We start from the raw sequence: 15,720 nt of genomic DNA, 5'->3' as shown, positions 1-15,720 counted from the left end.
CCTGTTCATGCTGTCTCTCTCTCAGGGAAAAAAAAAAAAATAACTCTATTATCCGTCTCCTGACCAGTCCCTTACAACCATTCTACTTTGTCTCTATACTTCTGACTACATTTGGTACCTCGTATAAGTGGAATAATACAATGTTTGTCTTTTTGTCTTTGGCTCATTTAACTTGGATAATGTTTTCCAGGTTCATCCATTTCTTGTAATGTGTGTCAGAATTTCATTCCTTTTTAAGGCTGAACATATATCCTACTTTGTGTATACACCACATTTTATCTTTTTATCTGTCAGTGGGTACTTCAGCTGTTTCAAACTTTTGGTTCTGTATATAATGCTGCTGTGAACATGGGTATACAGATATTTGTTTTGAGTCTCTGCTTTCAATTCTTTTTTTTTTTTTTAATTTTTTTTTTTAATTTATTATTTCTAGGAGAGAGAGAGAGACAGCGTGAGCAGGGGAGGGTCAGAGAGAGAGGGAGTCACAGACTGAAACAGGCTCCAGGCTCCGAGCTGGCAGTCAGCACAGAGCCCGACGCGGGGCTCGAACCCACGAACCACGAGATCATGACCTAAGCGAAAGTCGGACACTTAACCGACTAAGCCACCCAGGTGCCCCTCTGCTTTCAATTCTTTTGAGTATATACCCAGAGTTGGAATTGCTGGATCGTATGGAAATTTTTTGAGGAACCACCAAACTATTTTCTGCAGTGACTGTACCATTTACATTCCCACCAGTAATGCACAAGGGGTCCAGTATCCTTAGCAACACTTTGTTTTCTGCTTAAAATTTTTTTAAATGTTTATTTTGAATTTTTGAAGTTTGTTTATTTTGAGAGAGAGAGAGAGAGCACATGTGGGAGGGGCATGGAGAGATGGAGACTGGGAATCCTAAGCAGGAGTGCAGAGCCCTACGCAGGACTTGAACTCAGGAACGGTGAAATCATGACCTGAGCCAGAATCAAGAGTTGGACACTTAACCGACTGAGCCACCATGGAGCCCCCTAATTATTTATTTTGAGAGAGAGCACGCCCATGCACAGGGGAGGGGCAGAGAGAGAGAATCCCAAGCAGGCTCTGAGCTCTCAGCACCGAGCCCCACTCGGGGCTTGATCTCATGACCATGAGATCACAACCTGAGCCAGTATCAGGTAATGATCAGTCAACCATCTGAGCCACCCAGGCGCCCCTTCTGTTGCGTGTTTTTATAAAAGCCTTCCAAGTTGGTGTGAAATGGTATCTTGCTTTTTTGGTGTAGTAATATCCATTTTTTCCCAGTCTATATATAGAGAATTCTTTTTTTAAATTTTTAATGTTTTTTAATTTATTTCTGAGAGAGAGAGACAGCATGAGCAGGGGAGGGTCAGAGAGAGAGGGAGACACAGAATCTGAAGCAGGCTCCAGGCTCTGAGCTAGCCGTCAGCACAGAGCTTGATACGGAGCTCGAACCCACGAACCTCGAGATCATGACTTGAGCCGAAGTCGGACGCTTAACCAGCTGAGCCACCCAGGCACCCCTAGAGAAGTCTTTAAATGAAAATTTTAAGGGTCAAATATTTTCATGGCTATCAGAGCTCACTTGGGAACGAATATTTGAGTTTATGGCTGTGTACCTTTCCTGTTGCCTACAAATTTTGATCTTTAATGACTTTCATTGCTTTTATTCTCTTAACATTGAATATACATAATTTGAGTATTACTAGGATATTAAACTTAATTTAAGACGGGTGCCTGGCTGGCTCAGTTCCATAGAGCATGCGACTCTTGATCTTGGGGTTGTGCATTTGAGTCCCATGTTGGATGTAGAGATTACTTAAAAATGAGATCTTAAAAAAAAATCAGTAAGGTTGACTACCTAGTTCATGAAATCAGATTATGTCAGAAAATCCAAAGCTCTGATCAATGATGTGGGGTTATTTTTCCAGCTCATGAAATATAGATCCCAGGTGTTTTTCTGTATCCTAGATTTCTTCAGTCTAGGAAAATGGCAGTTAATCACTTTGATAATGAGAAAACTTGGTTTTCTTGTTCTACCTGTCAGAACTTTGTAACCACTTCAGTGCACTGGTTGTGGGGAACTAAAAAGGCCTGACAATTTGTATATTCATAGAATGTTTGTTGTGCACCTACTATGGAAAAGGCCTATCTGTAGGTGATGTAGAGTATAAGTGTAAATGACACAACCTCAGTCTTTTAGAAGATACATAGCCCAAAAGAGAATACATGTACTGGGGCCCCTGGGTAGCTCAGTCGGTTAAGCGTCTGACTTCGGCTCAGGTCATGATCTCACGGTTCATGGGTTCAAGCCCCACATCCGGCTCTGTGCTGACAGCTCACAGCCTGGAACCTGTTTCAGATTCTGTGTCTCCCTCTCTCTCTCTGATCCTCCCCTGCTCACGCTGTCTCTCTCTCTCTCTCTCTCTCAGAAATAAATAAAACATTAAAAAAATTTTTAAAAAATGTATGTATTAAAATAACTGTAATGCTTGATACAATGTATATATAAAATAACAATATATTAGGAATAAGTGTCTTTTAAGTAGGAATAGTACCTTTATTCAGCAGTTTTTACAATTTAGGTCTAAGCATGAGACAGGCTTACCAAATCATGAAAATATTGTTTTCGCAGTCTCTTAATGTTTGTCTAGTCTGGTTGCTTTCATTTTAGCTATTGTGATTGCTTGCCTATATTCGTTTAATACTTGGGTATGTTTTTAATGATGATTGACAACTTAGCTTTTTCTGTGTGCCAGGCACTATTCTGAGTGCTCACATTAATTAACTTATTTAATCCTTGCAATATTCTAAAGGTAGATGCTGTCATCATTCCCATTTTGCAAATGAAAAGAAGTCCTGGAGAAGTTCCGTGATTTGCCTGTGGCCACATATCTGTAAGCACAAGAGCTGGGATATGGAGTCTAAAAGTCTGACTATAGAGGCGCCTGGGTGACTTAGCTGGTTAAGCATTTGACTCTTGATTTTGGCTCAGGTCATGATCAGACAGTTTGTGGGATCCAGCCCTGTGTGGGGCTCTGCGCTGACAGCATGGAGCCTGCTTGGGATTCTCTCTCTCCCTTTCTCTCTCTGCCCCTCCCCTGCTTGTGTGTTCTCTCTCTCTCTTTCTCAAAAAGAAACATTAAAACATGTAAATAAATGTTTAAAAAATGTAATGTTTATTTCTTTTTGAGAAAGAAAGAGACAGAGTGTGGGTAGGGGAGGGGCAGAGAGAGAAGGAGACACAGAATCCAAAGCAGGCTCCAGGCTCTGAGCTGTCAGCACAGAGCCCAATGCGGAGCTCGAACCCATGAACTATGAGCTTGGGCTGAAGTAGGATGCTTAACCGACTGAGCCACCCAGGCGCCTCAAAATAAACATTTTTTTTAAAAGTCTGACTCTTAAACTCAAACTCTTGAGCATTATGCTGTACTCTTCTGTGTGTGTGCGCTTGCATAGGTGTATAGATGTTACACATGTGTATGTCGTTCAGTGTCTGTAATATTTCATTGTGTGGATATGCCTTAATTAATCTCTTTCCTCTGAGGGACATTGAGGACGTTTCCAGTGTACGTGTGTGTTTGTGTGTGTGTATGTGTTTGTTCTGTGTATGTGTGTGTGTTCTGTCATAACCAGGGTTCCACTGAAACATCTTACATACGTCTTTATCCATTGTAGCGTGTCTGTAAGTAAAATTCCTAGAAATGTAATTTTTGGATCAAGGGTATACATACTTAAAATTTTGTTAGATATTATTAAATTATTCTCCAAAAATGTGTACCAGTTTACATTCACACCAACAGGCCATGAGAGTTTCTAAAACCACCCAGTTTAAATTTGATGGAAGTGTGGCTGGACAGTGATGAGAATTGTCTTCAAGTGCCTTTGAGAACACTATGTACTTTATTAGCATTTCTTTTCTTAAAAGCAGGTATCTTTGAGTTTTGATTATTGGCCATGTGACTGTAACCATTTGTTGACAAGAGGAGTAGGCAGTTTAAAAGAAAAATTTGGTGGGCACCTGGGTGGCTCAGTTGGTAACGTGTCGTGTCCAATTCATGATTTGTGAAATTGGACTCCTATGTTGGGCTCTGTGCTGACAGTGCAGAGCCGCTTGAGATTCTTACTGTCTCTCTCTCTCTCAAAAAAAAAAAAAAAAAAAAAAATGTTTGAAATGTGCCTCACACCTCTCAATTGTCAATCTAAATGTTAAAGTTTTGCTACATTCGTTTCTTGTCACCAGTCTTTTTAAATCAGAACAACTCTAGGAGTAAGTGGCACTACAGTTCCCAGTTACTTGCCTGCTCACATGGAAACCCCTTAATGGAGTTCTAGGTGAACTCCTAGTAGCAGAGGCAGAGACTAAACACTCCACTGTCTGGAGGGTCAGGCTCATTTCAGGAGATGGGTAAGACCAAGTGACCAGATTTCCTTTTTGACTAGTTTTCCTGCCCATGGGTCACTTATTTATGTCTTCCTCATTCTGTTTGTGTGCTTTTAGGGTGAAGGTGATGTGTTTTATTTAATAGATTTGATTTTTTTTAGTGAATTTAGAACTTATTAGTAGGCCTTAATAAGGAAGGGTGTTAGAGTAGAGGAGTTAACTTTGGTGGTATCACAGTCCCAGATTCTTTATTTCATCCTATATTCAGAGCCTGCTGTCAAGAGTAAAATGAAACAAAGTTAGTTTTCATAAACATCCTTAAGGAGTAATAGGATATTTGAGTAGTCCAAGGGCATGAGATATTCAAAGTTACCATATCCCTTGATTAAAAGAACATTGGAGACTTTCATTAATTATTATTGGTGGTGTTCTCTTGCTTAATTCCTATTCAAGATGTCTGTGATTTTAAGGGCGCCTGGGTGGCCCAGTCAGTTGAGTGTTCAACATCTGCTTAGGTCATAATCTCAAGGTTTGTGGGTTCGAGCCCTGCGTCGGGCTCTGGGCTGACAGATCAGAGCCTGGAGCCTGCCTTGCATTTTGTGTCTCCCCCTTTCTCTGCCCCTCCCCTGTGTGTGCATGCGTTCTCTCTCTCCCAAAAATAAACATTTTTAAAATATGAAAAAAAAAGTCTGTTATTTAAATACTTTCAAGGAGCAGAGCTTGTCTTCTGGGCTGGCTCATATCAATTCTCTCTCTCTTTCTCTCTTTTTTAAGATTTTATTTTTAAGTAATCTGTATACCCAACCAACATGGGCTCAAACCCACAACACCAACATCGTCATATCAAGATCATAGCCCTGCCAATTGAGCCAGCGAGGCGCCTCTAATATCAGTTCTCTTGAGTTTTGGATTATTGAGATCTTTCCTTTTGCTGATAGATCAAAAGATTTAATGTAGTGTTTATCTTCCCTTCTGCCTGACATTGGTTTTTGGAAATGAAAAGGAAAAACAACTGGAATCATCAGTTGTCTTATCACTACTGACCTGTTTGTAGTGTAAGCCTCAGTGAGGGCAACTGTGAAGGAGTTTCTAATTTTAGAATGTTGAAAGCTTAACAGTTTTGGTAGTTGGGCTGAGATTTATTCCTGGAGGTGTGTGTTTGTTTTTTAAAGTGCATTTATTTTGAGAGAGAGAGAGAATCCCAAGCAGGCTCTGCACCACCAGCATGGAGCCCAATGCGGGGCTCGAACTCATGAACCGTGAGATGATGACCTGAGCTGAAATCAAGAGTTGGATGCTTTACCGACTGAGCCATCCAGGTGCCCCACTTAAAGAAGTATCTTTAAACCTTAAGGGAGGGGAGAGATTTTCTCTTCCATTTACTTAAATTGGTAGCCTTCTCCCCTTGACCCCACCCCCCACATTCTTCACTTTTTGGGATAAAATTAGCTTAGGGGCACTTTGGAGACTTCACTTGGGAAAAAGGGATAATATCAATAAAGGGAAAGTGCTAGTGTCCGTCGGAGTAAACTCTGTGGAGGGAAGAATTATGCCTTATCCATGGTTGTAGCCCTTGCACCTAGAACAGTACCTGCCATGTGATGAGTGATTAATTTATTGTGTAAATAGATAATTGAAAATTTAAATTTTGGTATACTCATAATTGGCATTTTTAAAAAGTTTATTATTTTGAGAGAGAGTAAGAGCATGGGCAGAGAAGCAGAGAGAGGAGGGGAAATAGAGAATCCCAGGCAGGCTCTGCTCTGTCAGGACAGAGCTCGTTGTGGAGCTAGAACTTATGAACCATGAGACCATGACCTGAGTGGAAATCAGGAGTCAGACACTTAACTGAGTGAGCTACCCAGGTGCCCCTTGTAATTGGCATTATACTATTTTAAATGAATAATCTAGTTATCTGTATCAACTTGAATCAGTATCAAAGGTAATACTAAAGAAAAAATTAGTTGATATAATACTATATATAATGCCGTAAAACTTTTCAACTTGAAAAACAATACAATATTCTTTTTCTTTTTTTAAAGCAATCTCTGTGCCCATTGTGGGGCTAAACTAATGACCTAAAGATCAAGAGTTTCATGCTCTAATGACTGAGCCAGCCAGGTGCCCCATATTAATTATATAGATATACCTGCATATATAAAGTAAAAGTATTAAGAAAAAGCAGCAGTGATAAATACCAAATTCAGTATAGTAGTTACCTGTGAGGAAAAGAGAGAGGAAAATAGGATTGCAACAGTTAACTCAGAGAGCTTCAGTGTTTTTGTGATGTTCTATTTTGTAAGTTAGGTTATATAAGTAAATGGTTGTTAGAATATTCTCTATACTTTTTTTGTAAATTTGAAATGTTTAATAAAAATAAATGAGAGGGGCGCCTGACTGGCTCCGTTGGCAGAGTATATGACTCTGGATTTCATGGTTGTGAGTTTGAGCCCCATGTTGGCTGCAGAGATTATTTAAATAACTGAAGGAGCGCCTGGGTGGCTCAGTCAGTTAGGCTTCTAACTCTAGCTCATGTCATGATCTCACTTTTTGTGGGTTTGAGCCCCACGTTGGGCTCTGTACTGACAGCTCATGTGCTTTGGATTCTCTCTCGGCCCCTCCACATTTCTTTCTCTCTCTCTCTTTCTCTCTCAAAAATAAACATTAAAAAAATTCTTTAAATAATAAGTAAAGAAATAAATGAAAGCATATAGATGAGACGTCAGCAAACTAAGGGCTAGTAAACTTTGTGGCCCATGAGCTAAGAAGTATGAATGGTTTTACAAAAAAAAAAAAGTCACAAAAAGGATATTTCACTATATGCAAAAATTATACAAAATTCAGATTTGGGTGTCCATAAATAAAGTTTCATTGGAAATAATCACACTTTTTATGTATTGTCTGTGGCTGCTTTCACATGCTCTAGTGTCAGAGTTTGTAGTCACAACAGAGATCATGTTCCCCATGACTAAAATATTTACTATATGGCCCTTTATAGAAAAGGCCAATCTGTAGCATAGATGAATTCCAGTACCAGACTAATGGTGGTATAACTGGACAAATAGGCTATTATTTGGTAAATGTTTGTAATAAGTCTGAGGTAGTTATCTCCAGATTGTGTTTTTTGAAAGAACATTTTATTCAGAAGAAAATCAGTCAGCCAGAAATTGACTTTCAGTGGAAGTTTCAAAATGGCTACCCAGGAGTAATCTCATTTTGTTGGATGAATCCAAACCGAATGCTCTTTCCCCTTTGACTCCCTCTTTAACTTGCTTGTTATTAAAGTTCCTGATTCTAGGGGCACCTGATTCTAGGGGCACGCTCAGCCATTGAGCGTCCAACTCAGGTCATGATCTCATGGTTTGTGGGTTCGAGCCCCGCGTCAGCCTCTGTGCTGGCAGCTCAGAATCTGGAGCTGCTTCAGATTCTGTGTCTCCCTCTTTCTCTGCCCCTCCCCTGCTCCTGCGCACGCTCTCTCTGTTTCTCTGTCTCTCTCAAATAAATAAACATTTAACAAAAAATTTTAAGTTCCTGATTCTAGTTTAACCTTGGATATTTGACAGGTTTGTTGTTGTTGCTGTTTTTTAGTAGGCTTCATACCCAACGTGGGGCTTAAACTCATGACCGTGACATCAAGAGCTGCACACTCCACCGATTGAGCCAGCCAGGTGCCCCAATAATTAACAGTTTTAAATACCTACCGGAGCTGCATGATTTGGAATTGGTATTTTGGTAACTCATTGTTTTTTGTTTCCAACAACTTTAGGAAACCAGTGGTGTTTTAGAGGAATGTAATATTTGAATACCCAAACATACAAAGTCACTGAAGTAAAGGCAACTTTTTCTGCAGTCCTTTTAGTTTTAAGATGTATCAAACTCTGACCAAGCTCTGGAAACTTTATAGCAGAAGTAGTGATTTGAATCCATTACAATACATTTGGTATTTTTTAAAGACATAGTGCTGGGTCCCTAAAGAAAAACTTTTCTTAAGCAGATTTCCACTTCAGAACAACACAGTGTAATTTTGATTATTTGTAGAAAAATACTGATTTTTCTCAGTATTTCCATGAGAAGCATTAATCGTTCCCTTGCACTCCATTGGGTGGTCTGAAACAGCACCAAGTCAAGTAATCCCGTTTCAGGTGAGTGTTGCGGTGGCGGCGGCGGTGGCGGTGGCGGTGGTGGTGGTGGTGTTCACGTTCTCTCCAGGGAATACTAGATTATCCTGCTCTCATCATATTAGAAGAAATAGAAAAAGGAAAAATAAGAGGATTTGAGTGCTCTTCATCTTTTCTTCAGTGTTCTTCATTTTTTCTTCCTTATAACAAGTGGGTTTTTTAGGGGCGCTTGGGTGGCTCAGTTGGTAAAGCATCCAACTTTGGCTCAAGTCATGACCTCGCGGTTTCTGAGTTCAAGCCCTGCATCAGGCTCTGTGCTGACAGCTCAAAGCCTGGAGCCTTCTTCAAATTCTGTGTCTCCCCATCTCTCTGCCCCTCCCATGTTCATGTTCTGTCTCTCAATAATAAATAAATGTGTTTTTTTAAAGTGGGTTTTTTTTTAAGTGTTAATTTGTTTTCAGAGAGAGGGCATTGCATGCTCATGAGTTGGGGAACCAGCAGAGAGAGAGGGAGAGAGAATCTCAAGCAGGCTCTGAGCTGTCAGTGCAGAGCCTGACAACACGAAACTTGATCCCACGAACTGAACCATGAGATCATGACCTGAACTGAAACTAGGAGCCACTCAACCCAGCTGAGCCACGCAGGTGTTCCTAAAACACAACCCAGCTGAGCCACGCAGGTGTTCCTAAAACACTCAACCCAGCTGAGCCACGCAGGTGTTCCTAAAAAGTGTTTTTAAGAGATACTATTGTAGTTTTCAAAACTATAGCCACAGACTTTTTTTAATGAATTCAAAAGAGATCTTAATAAAATTGTAATATAAAACTATAAAAAAGCAATGAAACATAAAATGTCTAGTCTGATGACTCTTTTTTCTCTAAGATATCTGGATGGATATGTAAAATATATAAGGAAGATCTTCTAAACTCCTTTGTAGTTAATAGTTGAGTCGATATTGGAAATTGCTTTCTTGGTCTGAAATTTTTCCTATCTACAGAGAGACCAGTGAGTCACTCTGTTCTGTTTTGTGTTGTCGGTCCCTCCTGCTTGCTTTTTTTTTTTTTTTTTAATGTTTATTTCTGACAGAGAGACAGCGTGAGCAGGGGAGGGTCAGAGAGAGAGAGAGGCAGCACGAGCAGGGGAGGGGCAGAGAGAGAGAGAGAGGGAGACACAGAATCTGAAACAGGCTCCAGGCTCTGAGCTGTCAGCACAGAGCCCGACGCGGGGCTCGAACCCACGAACCGTGAGATCATGACCTGAGCCGAAGTCGGACACTTACCCGACTGAGCCCCCCAGGCGCCCCCTCCTGCTTTCCTTTCTGATTCAGATTATCTTTCTTACCCTAAGTGGAGGAGAGAATCCAGTTCTTGTTGAATGGTGTTATTGCTTGGGAATAGGCGACCATTTTGATATTCGGAGCCAGTGTGTTTCATGACTGATCTCATGCAGACTTCTTTAATGCTAGAGATTTTCTTGTTAGAGGAATTTTTGAAGAACCTTTCTTAACTACCAAAGTCAAAGGTATGAAAGTCTTAGTGAAGAGGACCCCTGACCTCAGATATGATTATCAATCTTAGAAAGCTTTTTAAGTAAAAAAGAACAGGTAACTTTTGCCGTGTGGCTAAAGGAAGGACCTGGACACTGTCAACTATCTTGAATTTAAGGGAAAATCATTGTGTTGTCAAGACATTTAGTGACTTTTCTTCCTGCCCTTCAAATGCCTTGGTTCTGTACCTCTTGCACCTGATTTCTAGCAGCATTGAAAGAAGGAAATACTGCCAGTCTCTTGCTTATCTTGTTTTTCTTCTGTTGTATTTTCTGGTGAACTTCTCCCTTTCCCCTATATATGTAAATAAAAGGTTTAGGGGCACCTGGGTGGCTCAGTCAGTTAAGCGTCCCAACTTGGGCTCAGGTTATGATCTCACAGCTCGGCTCATGAGTTGGAACCCCATGTGAGTAAGAACCCCATGTTGGGCTCTGTGCTGACAGCTCAGAGCCTGCTTGGGATTCTGTGTCTCCCTTTCTCTGCCCCTCCCCTGCTCACACTGTCTGTCCTTCAAAAATAAATACATCTTTTTAAAAATGTTTAAAAAAGAAAAAGCTTTATAAGGTGACCACCTAAATGGAGATCTAGAAGATTACCTCCACCCAGAAGCCTTTTTCATGCTCCCTTCTAGCCTTTATCATTCCGTCCCCACCCCCAAAGGTAACCACTATTCTGACTTTGACTGCTAGTATTGTTCTACTCTGGAGTTGAGACTGTTGGTGGTAATAGCCATGGACCTCCTTGAGGTTAAAATCCTTTTGGTAGTGCTAAGTGTAATGGTTTTCAGCTGGGAGTATTTAGCTGCCCAGGGCACATTTATTTGGCTGTGTATGGGGACATTTTTGGTCCTCAAAACTGGTGGTGCTTGCTACTGACATCTGGTATGTAGAGGCTGGAAGTCCTGAGTATCCCACAGCGCACAGGACAGCTTCCCACAACAAAGGATTATCTGGCCCAAAGTGTCCATAGGACTGAAGTGAGAAACCTTGTTCTAAGAGCTAGAGCCTCCTGAAGTTATTGTGGCCGTGAGTGATACATTAGGTTGTTGAAAATCTATTTTGCTTTTGAAACTTTTGTCATTAATCAAAAATCTTTATAGGAGAAAAAATATTTATTGACAGGGACCTCTTGAGGGTAAACTCTTTTTATTATTATTATTATTTTTTATTTCTGAGAGAGAGAGACAGAGACAGCGTAAGCAGGGGAGGGAAAGAGAGAGGGAGACACAGAATCTGAAGCAGGCTCCAGGCTCTGAGCTGTCAGCACAGAGCCCGACGCGGGGCTCAAACCCACAAACTGTGAGATCATGACCTGAGCTGAAGTCGGACACTTAACCCACTGAGCCACCCAGCCGCCCTGAGGGTAAACTTCTTAAGGTAAACATTGACTACCTGATAAGATGATAAACCTCTTTCTTGATATTGTAAGACACCAGATCCTATCAACGTCCCAGGTCTTTGTCCTGGTATTGAAGAAAATTGGCATCTTTCGTCTCCATGTGCTTGTTAATGCTGATAGGCAGATCTTAGCCAATAGACTTCCAGCAGCACCCGCTACGTCAGACCAGGCAAGTTTTCCCCTTTGGACTGGGTTTAGGTGCAGTTTCATCATACTTAATCCACTACCGTGTGAATATGTTCTTCCCCTCATTTCAGTAAAGATTCTTTGCAAGTATATTGGATGATATACACATCTAATCCTAGGCCAGTTTTGTTGTCTAGGTTCCTATTTTTACATTTTGCTATACAGGAGTGAAGAATGTTCAAAATCCACATTGGAATATTTCATCTGTCAATTTTGATTTTTAACTTCTCAACCATTTACAAGTTAGTTGCCTAAGCAGATATGTATTAGTAATCCTGTATAGTATTACACTTTGGGTGAGTAATGCTTTTTTGACCCTGAAAGACCCTTTAACTTATCAGTATATGTAGCATTTGGTCAACAAAATAGTTCTTCTAGATGTCTGATCTTTAGCCTTTAGGGTATTTTCATTAGCGTTCTGTTATTCTAATAGTCTTGTTACCTATCTTCCTAATGAGTTTTATAGGTGGCTTATGCTCCGTCTTGATGGGCCTGGGAACTCTGTCTCTTTCTTTCATTGTGCATTTATGTCTTTTAGAAATTTGTTAAGTTCAATCAGTATGTTTATTTTTAAAGTTTATTTAATTTTTGGACAGGTAGTATATACACATGACGCAGTATTCACAGTTGGAAAAAGGATTTCAATCAAAAAGTATATATCTCCTTCTCTGGAGGTGGAACTTGTCTGTTTCTTGCTATCTTTTGATGACTAAGGTGGACATTATAAACTTAAGACTTTTCTTTCTCTTTAACCTTTTTATTCTGAAGAATTTAAGATGTAAACCCAAATAAGGGCTATAGAATAGTTAACTTCTGTATCCCCACCACCAAACTGCAAAAATGTCAACATTTTGCTATTTTAAATTTCGTTTTTAATGTTTATTTTTGAGAGAGAGCGCGAGAGCAGGGGGAGGGGGAGAGAGAGAGGGAGACACAGAATCCGAAGCAGGCTCCAGGCTCTGAGCTGTCAGCACAGAGCCCGAGGCAGGGCTTGAACTCTCAAACTGCAGGATTATGACCTGAGCTGAAGTTGGACGCTTAACCCACTGAGCCACCCACACGCCCCAACGTTTTGTTATTCTTTACAGTTAATTTCAGTGTTGAAAATGTAAAGGAAATATTTTGAAGATATGTAAAATTTAATAAAATGAAGATTTATCTTAAAGCTTATTTACTTTAAGTAACTTCTACACCCAGCATGGGGCTTGAACTCATGACCCTGAGGTCAAGAGTCACATGCTCTACTAACTGAGCCAGCCAGGTGCCCCATGAAAATTTATTTTAAATTTGATAGTCATACATATACCACTTTTGTCTTTCCTAATCTTTACTTTTTTTTTTTTTTAATATTTTTATTTATTTCTAGGAGAGAGAGAGACAGCGTGAGCAGGGAAAGGTCAGAGAGAGAGGGAGAGACAGACTCCGAAACAGGCTCCAGGCTCCGAGCTGGCAGTCAGCACAGAGCCCGACGCGGGGCTCGAACCCACGAACTGCGAGATCATGACCTAAGCGAAAGTCGGACGCTTAACCGACTAAGCCACCCAGGCGCCCCATCCTAATCTTTCCTTTTATATTGGCCTCCATTTTTCTCATTGGTGTAATATGAAGAGATTATTGTTTGGTCCTCCTGAAATTCTGGGAACTCCTGCCTCGTGAGTCTACCGAGATTATCATAGAAATCTAAGTGAGGTGCATTCTGAGCTGCCCAGTCAGGGCAGTAGGATGGAGAGACTCTCCATCTCTAATCATCAGTAGTTAGTTAGATCATGTTCTAGTATAGCCTGTTGGTCTTAGGGAATCCAGGGTGGTAATTATTGAAAAGTAGAGGGTAGACTTAAAGGTTTATACGAGTTATTGACTGTGTAGCTGTAATAATTTTCTTATCTTGGTTTCTCTTTTTTCTTCCTGTTTGGAGACTCTTAAAGTCAGAGATTGAGTGGAACATCAGTTTTTAGAAGGTAGGTGGTTTTTGGTTTTGTTTTGTTTTGGCGTTGTTTGTGACTTCAGAGAATGATAAAGATAAGAGGGGTATTCTCAACAAAACTGAAAGGTGAGAAGCTTAATGGAGAGTAAAATATCTGAAGCACTAAGTGAAGCTGTTCCTAGTCAGGGAGCCTCTACCCTTGGGAAGGTAGACAGGGGGAGACACTGGTATTTAGTAACAGAAAAAAAGCCAAGTCAAAAAGTAGAATCTAAGTGCTTGGAAAATCTGTGGTAAAACATCATTAATAAGACTATTAAATCATAGTTTTTCTCTGTTTTCTTTGTGACACTTAGTTGATGATGGGTGTCAGCACATTGAGGTGTTTAGGTTGAGTTTTTCATTGTCAGATAAATTCATTTATTCTAATAGTTTTTTGGTAAAGTCTTTATAGAGTTTTCTATATTTAGTATCATGTCATCTTGAAATAGTGAAAGTTTTACTTCTTCCTCTTTTTATTAAAATGTTTTTTAATGTTTATTCTTGAGAGAGCAACAAAGCACAAGCAGGGGAGGGGCAGAGAGAGAGGGAGACACAGAATCTGAAGCAGGCTCCAGGCTCTGAGTTGTCAGCACAGAGCCCTAGGTGGGGCTTGAACCCATGAACCACAAGATCATGACCTGAGTGAAAGTCAGACACTTAACCGACTGAGCCACCCAGGCACCCCACTTACTCCTTTTTAATTTCGTTGTCTTTTATTTATTTTTCTTGCCTAATTGCTGTGGCTGGAACTTCCAGTACTATGTTGAATAAAAGTGATGAGAATGGGTATCTTTGTCTTGTTCCTCTTTGAGAAAAAGCTTTTAGCTTTTCACTACTGAACATGATGTTAGCTGTGGGTTTGTCATACATGGCCCTTAATGTATTGAAGTGTGTTCCTTCTAAACCTGCTTTGTTGAAAAAAAATTTTTTTAAGATTTTGTTTTTGGGGAGCCTGGGTGTCTCAGTCTGTTAAGTGTCCGACTCTTGATTTCAGCTCAAGTCATGATCATTTTGTGAGTTAAAGTTTGTGAGATTAAGCCCCACATTGGGCTCTGCACTTGCAGCCCAAAGGTTGAGTGGGATTCTCTCTCTCTCTCTCTCTGCCTGCCCCTGTCCCACTTGCTCACTCGTTCACTTTCTCAAAATAAATGTATAAACATTAAAATATATATATTTCATTTTTAGGTAATCTCTACACCCAATGTGGGACTCGAACTCAACAACCCTAGGGTCAAGAGTCACATGCTCTAGTGACTGAGCCAAGCAGGCACCCCTGAGATTTTTTTAATCATAAATGGTGTTGAATTTTGTCAAATGTTTTTTCTGCATCTTTTGAGACAATCCTTTTTTAAAAATTTTTTAATGTTTATTCATTCTTTGAGAGACAGAGTGTGAGCGGGGGAGGGGCAGAGAGAGGGAGACACAGAATCCAAAGCAGGCTCCAGGCTCTGAGCTGTCAGCACAGAGCCCGACCGGGGCTCAAACTCATGAACTGTGAGATCATGATCTGAGTCGAAGTCAGCCACTTAACCTACTGAGCCACCCAGGTGCCCCAAGATAATCATTATTTTTATTCTTCATTTTATTAATGTGGTGTGTCATGATTTATTTATGAATGTTGAGCCATCCTTGGGTCTCGAAAGTAAATCCTATTTGATCATGTATGAACCTTTTTTTTTTTAAGTTTACTTATTTTGAGCGAGAGCATGAGTGGGGGAGGGGCAGAGAGAGAGGGAGACATAGAATCCCAAGCAGGCTCTGCTGTTAGCACAGTGCCTGACACGGGACTCGAACGTACGAAACTGCAAGATCATGACCTGAGCTGAAACCAAAGTATGGATGCTCAACCGACTGAGCCACCCAGGTGCTCCTGAACCTTTTTAATGTATTGTTTAATATGATTTGCTAATATTTTGTTGCGAATTTTTGCATCTATATTCATTAGGGATATTGGACTATAATTTTTGTGTATGTGGTATCTTTGTCTGGTTTTTGTATTATGTTAATGCTGGCCTCATAAAAATGAGTTTGGAAGTGTTCCTTCCTCTTCAGTCTTTTGGAGTAATTTGAAAAAGGTAGATGCTAGATGCTAAATCTTTTTTTTTTTTTTTTTTTTTTTTTTTTCTATTTT

The 15,720-nt window shown here is 40.3% G+C and overlaps 1 protein-coding gene across 5 annotated transcripts in view; it reads left to right on the top strand.

Moving 5' to 3' along the window:
• The window catches only part of GATAD2B (GATA zinc finger domain containing 2B), a 90,138-nt gene that overhangs the window by 12,287 nt on the left and 62,131 nt on the right, over window positions 1-15,720 (top strand). Inside the window, exons 2-3 of one of the 5 annotated variants that reach the window (XM_039218955.1) lie at window positions 8,417-8,520; window positions 13,542-13,584. The exons of 3 other annotated variants lie outside the window; for them this stretch is intronic. The gene's annotated coding sequence lies outside the window, so the exon portion shown is untranslated. The remainder of the gene's footprint in view (window positions 1-8,416; window positions 8,521-13,541; window positions 13,585-15,720) is intronic. One more of the 5 variants, XM_039218956.1, reaches the window with a different exon arrangement.

The sequence above is a fragment of the Hyaena hyaena genome, unplaced genomic scaffold, assembly GCF_003009895.1.
Source record: "Hyaena hyaena isolate Hyena2069 unplaced genomic scaffold, ASM300989v1 scaffold_783, whole genome shotgun sequence".
Lineage (NCBI taxonomy): Eukaryota > Metazoa > Chordata > Mammalia > Carnivora > Hyaenidae > Hyaena > Hyaena hyaena.
This window is presented reverse-complemented; position numbering and strand designations above follow the sequence as displayed.